Source organism: Parambassis ranga, chromosome 2 (genome assembly GCF_900634625.1).
Source record: "Parambassis ranga chromosome 2, fParRan2.1, whole genome shotgun sequence".
Lineage (NCBI taxonomy): Eukaryota > Metazoa > Chordata > Actinopteri > Ambassidae > Parambassis > Parambassis ranga.
Genome location: NC_041023.1, coordinates 44,975,792 through 44,985,211, shown reverse-complemented (window position 1 = coordinate 44,985,211; position 9,420 = coordinate 44,975,792). Strand labels below are relative to the sequence as shown.

Sequence of the window (9,420 nt, the reverse complement as noted above, 5' to 3'; positions counted from 1 at the left end):
TGCTTGTTCCGACAACCCTCCAGAGGGGAGACTAACGAGAAGTAAATCTGGACAGTTGTAAACCGTGGTCGGAGCCGTGCAAGAGAGTGAACGAGCCCCGAGCGGAGAGCGACAGACGGGATTACCAGACGGGACCGGAGACCCGGAAGGAAACGACGGTCCATTCTTACAAAGAGAGAACTGAAAGCAAGAGCTAACGGGACCGTTGAAAGGCTAGACTGAAGGGCTGCTATTAAGCCGTAGCTAATCAGAAATAAACTGTGACATAGTGATTCAACTCTGTATAAGGAGATCAGTCCACAACGCAGCTGTGGACTAAGTAACAGTGAGACCATTCACGTACGAGTCAGTAGTCTGGAGGAAAATGATGGATGATGCGCCTGATTTAGAGAGCTAAAGCAAGAGCGTGCTAACACACAGCGGAGCTTTACAAGACGAATAAACCGCCTCAGCGTCAGTGCTTGGCCGCTTACGTGAAGCTGATTTGTCGGATGAATTAACAAACTGAGAGACGATTATGAGAAACTCCTTGATGCTAGTAATGAGTACATTGAAGCACAGGAGCGGATAGACCCAGCAGATGGCAACGGCGAGTCACGGGATGCCCCTGGCGAAGAGAGATGCCAACGAGCAAAAGTTTACAGAAGTCTTGGAAATCCTGTGGTCTAAGTATGCAGAGCCAGACACAGATGCTCTTGTGACGCAGTACAAGGTAGCTTTTGATTGGGCTGAGGCGCTTGGGAAAGATAAGATTGTCTCATGGAAGAGGCAAGGTGTGGAAAATAGTAAATCTGGACAGTTGTGCGAACTTGTCTGCTGTCTACAACTACTAGACGCACACAGAGCCGTCGCAACACGGTAGGCAAACTAGGCAATTGCCTAGGGCCCCAAGCATGAGAGGGGCCCTAAGACAGACGGTCAGTTAGCCCCATCATTTACGGGGCCCTGTGTCAGCGCTAGCGGCTCGTTCAAAATAAAGGATGAAGCACACACTCTGCAGGCTGCAAGGAATGAAGCAGAGGACAAAACAAGAGAGGTAAGAGTCTGTGACACAGCTCAGCCTCAGCTTACTGCTTAGTAAGTAACAGCTTACTGTTTGTCTGCTTTCACACTACTTCAACTGTGAGTCGCTCTGCGTAAAAACGTCTTCGTGCTAAATGAGTTACGAACGTAGATGTAATGACGTGATATAAAACGTAAACGTATATATAAAAATGTAAATGACGCTGTAGCTTGTTAGCTCATGCAGCAGTGGTGTGTAGCTGCGATGCTAATGATACTTTAGCTTGTTTTGTCTCGTTCACAGGATTTAGCATTAAGCTAAGTGCTGCTGTTACAACTCACTGTTAGTTAATGACCTCTAAACCACAGCAGGAAGACCTGCTGTATGTATTTAGTCTATATTGTGGTTTATTAATGCTCAGGTGTTTCTCTGTAAATAACAAGCTAGTTAATTCATTATTGTCATATAGTTGTTATTATTATTATTATTAGTACGTAAGGTAAGGTAAGAAGAGCCAAAACATCATTGTTATTTTCATGCTGCTCATTATGGTCTTATACAACACAGGTCATGTGAGGCCCTGTGAGGACGTCCCAGCCAGCAGTCCAACACCTGAGAGCCTCCACTCCTTCCTCTAGTCCTCCAGCACCTGACCTGGTATCAAAGGAAGGTTCTAAGGTGTCCAGTTCTCACTGAGGATCCTGCACTGTAGCCAAAATTAATTGATGACAACACTGATCATCATATCTTGTGTTGTAAAGAGAGTACATATTTCTATGATATGTACTCTGTGATAATATTTCCATATGTGTGTTATTTAAATAAAAAGGTTGCTTATATAATCATCACTGTACATGTCTTTGTGTTTGGGGCGGCATTTCCATAGAACCTAGTAGCCCGTAGGGCCCCAGTGGTACCTTCTTGCCTAGGGCCCCTATAGTGTCCAGCAAAGGCTATGGACGCACACAACTCACACAAAAAACCACACACAAAATAAGTGCTTCAAGAATTTACACGACATCAATTAAGCACACCAGCTAAATGGCTAGTCTGGTTGCTGCAGCTGAAGCATTGCTTTGAATGCTGATGTGAAGGATCGCTCTGAATTGCTGGAGAATCAGAGCGATTCAGAGCTTTGTGTGCCTCTGTGTGTCAGCCTGTCACCATGGTAACAGCAGAGGAGCCCTCAAAAACCACTCCGACTTTGAGAGCCTGGCGCGCGGAAACGATTCGGAATTAGAAAATTCTGAATACAAGTTTGATAGAGCAGCATCTGATGAGCGTTTTAAGACTAAAATGGAAATTGAAATTTGTAGGAGATACATTTGGCAGATGACAGAAATTAATATTTAAAAACTATAATTGTTTGAAAAAATTGAAGTTGACCTGGAATGTCCTTTGTGAGATGAACATTTTGATAGTTGAATGGATGAAATCGGTCAATGTATGCTGAAGATACGCTGCGCCAAAAAACATACAGAAGAATAAAAAAGAAGAAGAAGAAAGAGGGTGAAGAACAAGAGTTTGATTGCCTAGCAACAGCAATCACACTAATAACGTGGCTCATCACCTGAGACTCAGGTGTTCACTGATTGGCTAAGAGGGACGCACATTCCGTTCAATATTAATTGTGTGCAAAATATTTTTTCTTTCTTTCCTTTTCTCTACTTAAATGGTTTAATAGTTTTTATGCATTTAAATTGACTTCTGTTATTTATTTATTTCAAATAAAAATGAATTGATTTAAAGGGACCCACGTCCTGTCTCCCCCCGGGACCTGCACGAGCTGTGGTCTGCCAGGCAGAAGAGGACACCAAAACACACATATACAAAATACAGGTCCTCCGGCCAGTAGGTGGCGCAGTGACTGTAGGCTATCAGCATATCTGCGTGCAGAGTCAGATGTTCAGAATGACTGTAAAGTTTCATCCACATAGGATGAAGTATGAGGGAGATACAGCCACAAAAACATCTATTTCCTGTGCGTTGGCAAAGGGCCAAGTTCGTGGTGGCACCACAGCCAGACCGTATGACGAACTGCTGCGTTTTTGATAACTTTTGGTCTCTAAAGCTTTAAGAGTAACCAGACCAATTTTCAGCTGGATTGGACAAATTCCCTAGAAAGAGTTCGCAAAAGTGCAGGGAGTGAAAATGCACGTTTCGTGCTCGGGCCCTAATGATAAATGTGGGCTCAGACAGCACCAAACTGTTGGCTTGTACCTACACCGCTCAGAAACGAAACACCATCTCAGCTCTGGCTCGTCCTCTAAGTGCAGCAGTGTTCACGGGTGCGACTATATTTGTTTAGCCAAACATTCAGTTCAAGCTTCATCCCTTGTTAAAGTGAGAGCTCACAGATTTAACAGTGTGGTCAAAGAACTTTTTGAAACTATCTGGGGCATTTGTTTTGAGCTTGGATGAACTCATTAAACTTCATCTAGTGCTGGACTTCCAAAAAAAAAAAAGTTATACAGCAAGAAACAGGAGGAAGAGATGTGTGTGTGTGGTCTGAACACACCCACACAGCAGCTTTAACGATGAGTAACCGCTCTGACCAGAGCTGCTTCACTCGGTGTGCAGACAGCAAACGATGACATCAGACATCAAAACACCACACTTTACTTCTGATGATTCTCCAAGGAAGACTATTTTCATCTCTGCCACCATGACACCACGACAGGAATGCAGCGTTAACTCTCACCCCCCCACCCCCCTAACCCCGCCAGTGGTTCGGTTTTCACCTGATTTTCAGTTTCACGGCATTAAAAGCAGAGTAAGAGCTCCAAACATGAAACGTATTAAACCAGGGACACCACGATGAGCCCCGCTGGACTGAAGAATCGGCCTGGTGTCTCGTCTTCCCGGTGAGGACGGGCTGCGTTTGTGTAACACACATCACTTTATGACTTTAAATTTTCCACGGTTAAAAGCACGACTCTCCTGAGTGACAGGCTGACGGCTGAATATGTGGATCAAGTGGCTAAATTGAGCGTGCAGCGCCGCGCCTCACTCATTAACCGATTACTTATGAACTGTGGTGCAGGTTTGAGACACATCTTCATCCTCCACCCGCCTCTCTTTGTGAACATGAAGACACTTCCTGTTCCCTCCCCTCCTCCCCTCCTCCCTCCCTCCATGCATTATGCGTCCAAATCCAATTATCCATTTTACATCAACACTGCATCAGATGCGTCGTGACCACGAGGAGCAGAGATGGGAGACAGAGATGGACAGGAGAGCAGAGCCGACAGGTAGATGGATGGTAGGAGGGCTGGGTGGAGTCAAAGATCGGGTGGTGGGGGGGGGGGGGGGGGGCGACGGAGGAAGAGGAGGAGGAAGGCTTGTGTATAAATGGCAGATGAAGAATGACTGACTGGTAACAAACCGAAGTACAAACCAGCACTTCATTCCTGAGCTGAGGATGATTGATTGCTGGGATGAAATCATTATTGAATAGCAGCTTGTTTTTGTTTTCCCAGCATCCTCTGGGCTCCTGGGAGTTGGTCTGGGCTAAACCCCTTGTTAGCGTGTTACCTGGTATTAAAACTGAGCTCTCACTGTCCGCCGCTCTGCTCACGCTGTGATCACAGAGCGGATGGATTGGACGTGCGTTTTACTCCGTCAGCCGCCCGGACGCCTCGACTCCACGTGAGCGCTGGGAGTGTTTTACACCGATCAGCTTGTATCATCGTGACACTGTACATGACCCACTAACTCCAGGGAAGCTGGGGGATGTTTTCAGGGCTAACAATCTGGACGGCCCCCTGCTGGCTGGTGTGGAATAGGTCGTTACTCCACCTTAATGTTATAATTAATAAGGAGGAAGGAACTGCGCAGTCCCACAGCAGAGTGAAGATCTATGCTGCACGGTCAATTAGCTGTCAATCCAAAACGTAACTTTTAAGGCCCGATCACAGCTTAGTCCACAGGACAGCAGAGCTGTGTGTGTGTGTGTGTAACACAATGGCCATAAGTGTGCAGTCTTGGTCACAATGGTGAGGACACAGAAATGAAAAGATCTTTTCATCATAATTTAGCCAGAACACCTCCACAAATGCAGGAAGTGAATGAGATGCAGCTCCACAGCTCAGCCTGTGCACGTTCCAAGATGGCGTTTTCTTCTTTCCCAACATGGCAGCGCCGGTAAGGAGAATTAGAATTTCTGACCTCACACATTTATGAGGGAACTTTCCTAGGCGATAACGTTTCTATGGTGATCAATGTAGCTCCGTTCATTTCTTTACTCCTTCATGTGTTAAGTAATCATCCTGTGAGTCCACAGCCAGCCTCCTCCCTGCAGCAGAGAGCAGCTGAGAAACACTTCAGCTCAGCTCTGAGACGCATAAGCAAGGATTCTGTCCCCTGGACCTGTGCCAGCCTCTTACAGAGGGAAGAGGGACAATCACAGCCTTCAGTATCTGCCTCAATTCTGATATTGCATTAAGGAAATCAATCAGAAGCTATTAATGAATGAATCCTTCATTGGAGACAGACTGCTGTGTGCACAGAGGGACGGGCACTCATCTTCTGAGAGGAGCGGGAGCGGAGGTTTGAGCAGGAAGGAAGCTGAGAGAGGGAGTGACGGAGATAGAAAGTAAGAGCCTGAAATCCAAAACGAGGGCGTGACCAGCAGCACAGCACAAAACCAGCAAATCTGGGGTTTTCCTGTGCTTAATGAGCGCCTCTGGATGCTCACACATAATTGGTCCGATTGCATGACCAGCGGCAGAACCATTAAAAAAAGCCTTGGTATAATTTCACAGTAAAGTCCGGCCTCACTGTAAGAAGTCCTCTTCACCTCACTTCACCAAACTCTGCCTTCAGTTTCTCAGAGTTCCTCTCAGTTACCTGGAGGTCGTGTTCGTTAAGAGGAGAGAGAGAAGGCGCCACACGACAGCCGGCTGCCAGGAGGAGACGGCCAGAGAAGACGAGGACGGACAGATATGCATCGTGTCCAGGAGCCAAGTCAACCATACTTCACATTCAGGAGTGTCGGCTGTAAATGTCAGCTTTGGTCTGAGTTCTTCAGGATGAAGCGGAGAAGGCATCAGCAGCCTGCAGGAGCCAAACTGAAGGCTGAATGACTGCAGGTCCTGACGGGCTCGGACCGCACCGCGGCGTCCCTGCTGACACAGAAGGTCCACACAGGAAACCTCAGGAAGATCCACAACCACGACCCACAACCACACAGCCAGGCTGAGAGGTAGAAACAGCAGGGAGGGCTCAGAGAAACACCTGCCAGCTGATTGGACTCACCGTCTGTCAGTCAGAGACTGCCACAACCAATCACATCAAAGAATCAGCAGAGTCAGAGGAAGCACTGAAGCTCGGTACTTCAGTCAAAGCAGAAGGGCTACGTCAGCGATACTGCTGAAGTCAAAGTCTTAAGAACTTTTAAATGTACTTAAAGTATTAACCCTTTCTACCCCAAGCCTCTTTTTTAGGCATCAGCTTGAAATGGCCCAAATGAATAGAGCATATCTCAGCAACCACAAGGTGCATCTGAATTACTCATAATAAAGGGAACACCTGGGAGATCTGCTCAGATGTGTAAGTATTAGTCTGTATGCCTCTGGCTCTTTGTAAATTTAAGATGGCACAAAGCAGAAATGATAAAAAAAATCCTTGTCTGTTGAATATGTACACTTTTACAATGAATATCTTCTTGAAATGATGCAGTTAAAGCATCCAAGTTATATCAAGCTGTAGCTAAGCTTGTGGACATTGTCTCTGCCAAGTTTCATTTCATTCTAATTAAGGGGAACAAAATTACAGAGGGTTTAGTCCAACCTATTATAATATAATAATTATAATATATTTAATTGAATTATTTTTTTATTTAATTTAATATTTATTATTATATTATATTAATTATTATATTATATTTATAAATGTATATATATATATATATATATATATATATATATAAATATATATATATATAATATATATATATATATATATATATATATATATATAAATATATATATTATATTTATAAATATATATATATATATATATATATATATATATTAAATTAAATATTAAAAAATTATTATATAAAATTATTAAATTTTATATATATATATATATATTTTATATTTATAATATATAATTATAATATTATACAGAATTTTCAAGATGGCCACCCTGTGTGGCTTTTATTGTCCCTAAAAATGGGGGCTGTGGGGTTGAAAGGGTTAAGTACAAATACTTCGTTACATTCCAGCACTGAACACAATGAGCTGCTGCTAGCAAACATTACAAGAACTGAAGAGAGTGGATGATAGGAGGAAGTAACGGAGAGGTTTCAGGTGGATGCCAGGAGCCGCCGGTAAGTGTGACAGAAAGCTTGACAGGAAAGCAGGAAAGGTGTCTGAGCCACTAATGAAAACAAAGAAAGTGAAAGTACGTGTGAGCCAGAACAGAGAGAGCGAGAGGAGCGAAGCCAAAAGCACGACAGATGGAGGCTGACGAGCAGACATGTTGATGAGCAACAAGGGGAGGTGAGACACAGGGAGGAGGAAGCCGAGTCCTCGCACTCCTTCACTATACATCCACTGTACAGATCTGACCTGCAGAAACCATGGTCAACGAAGTCCTCTCACACTGCTGATACCTGTGACATCAGCGCTGAGTGAGGGAGATATAGACAAAGAGGAGAGAGGAACTCTGAGCAGTGAAGAACTCCAGGTACAGACAGCGAGCGGGCGGTGTGACCCGCCTCCGCTCCAGATGAGCAGCCGGTCCCCCCGAGGGTTGGAGGTGACCGGCTGAGCTTCAGTCTGACTCTCCTCCTCCTCCTCCTCCTCCTCCTCTCTCCACCTGTTGTTCATTATAAGATCCTCTTCTGTTCTTCCTCATCATCATCACATCGAGAATCCATATACAATAATATAACTGTACTACATTCTGCCGCCATGTTTCTATCTGGAGAGAGTGACAGTGTGCCCCCCCCGCCTGTCACTCATTCAGTCAGGATGTCTGAAAGCATTAGATCCTCCTGCATGCCTGATGAAGCCCTGGCTGCTTTTCCCTGGATTCACCTGATGAGTCTGTTTAAAAGAGCAGAAGTGGAAAGGAGGCTCCATCATGATTCCCAATGTGACCAAAAGTAAACGGACACCATCTGTTTTCACTGCCAGACCTGCAGCATTATTGATGAATTGCCAATGAGAGGAAGAATGGGCGGAAATATACATTTAAAACAAGATATATATTAGTTATTGATAAATATTTCTATAAATTAGAAATGTACACTATGAGCGATGCAGGCCTCCAGATTCTGTCTGTGCCATTCAACCCATTCAGACGTCACAACTCTACAGAAAAATGTTTGATAAAAAGATTTTTTTGTTAAACTTATATATTAAAAACAGTTTTAAGCTGCAATATTTAATTCCAATTCTGTAAAGATTGTTTTTATTTGAAGTCATGTGGGTGAACTTCGATTTTTAGCCACTGAAGGATCAAACTTCTCTAATCGTGGTGCGTTTAAGTGACTCACTGTGTGTAGGACGTTTGTGTTATTATCTGCTGCCGGTGTGTTAGCACTCTTACCTTATCCTGTGTGTGTTCATTTGTTGCTCGGTGTGCGTCGCAGAGTCCTGACTGTGCTCATTTCTTTCATTGCACCTGCTCACATTCTGCTGCTGTTTGTAATCAGCACCACCACCATCATCATCATCATCATCATCATCATCAGCTCCACCCCCCCTCATCCACCCATCCTTCCTCTCAACACTCCAGCTCCGACTGCCAAACCTCCACCTCACACACTTCCTGCCCTCTCTCTCTCTCAAACACACACTCCCTCCCTTTTCTTCTGTTGCTACATCCTGATATTTGTGATGCCAGTGTGTGTGTGTGTGTGTGTGTGTGTGTGTGTGTGTGTTTTGGCGAGCAGATGTCAGAACACACACAGAGCAGAATGACTGACTAATGGAGGATGTTAGGCAGCAAATGGTCCTCTGTGTGTGGATGTTGTTTTCAAACTGACACACACACTGTGAGGCGGACCGGCACATCCTTGTGTCCGTGATTTATTTGCTGCGTCCCATCTAATCTCATTATTTCAGAAACATAAAGTCCATAAATGCAGAGGATAATTAATAATATGAGCCTATTGTGTTTTAATGATTTACTATGGAGGGGAGCTGTGCCCACTGCTTCAGAGGGGCCGCTCAGAGCTGTGTGCCGCTCCATTAATCAACAGCAGATTCGCCGTCACAGAGGATGATGATGTGGGGTTTGAATGTGCTAAAACGCCACCTGGCATTCGACTCTGGGACAAACAGAGCTGCACGGGAGCCATTTTTACAACTACATCGGTCATGTTTGATTTCTGGGAGCCCAGAATCCATCGGAATCAGGTGAAGCCAGGTTCTAGACAAAGCACTGAAACACGCAGCACTGAT

At 44.6% G+C, this 9,420-nt stretch overlaps 1 protein-coding gene across 1 annotated transcript in view; it reads right to left on the bottom strand.

Annotated features, from left to right (window-relative positions):
- grin2da (glutamate receptor, ionotropic, N-methyl D-aspartate 2D, a) overlaps positions 1 to 9,420 on the bottom strand; it is a 95,380-nt gene that overhangs the window by 68,292 nt on the left and 17,668 nt on the right. The window lies entirely within an intron of this gene.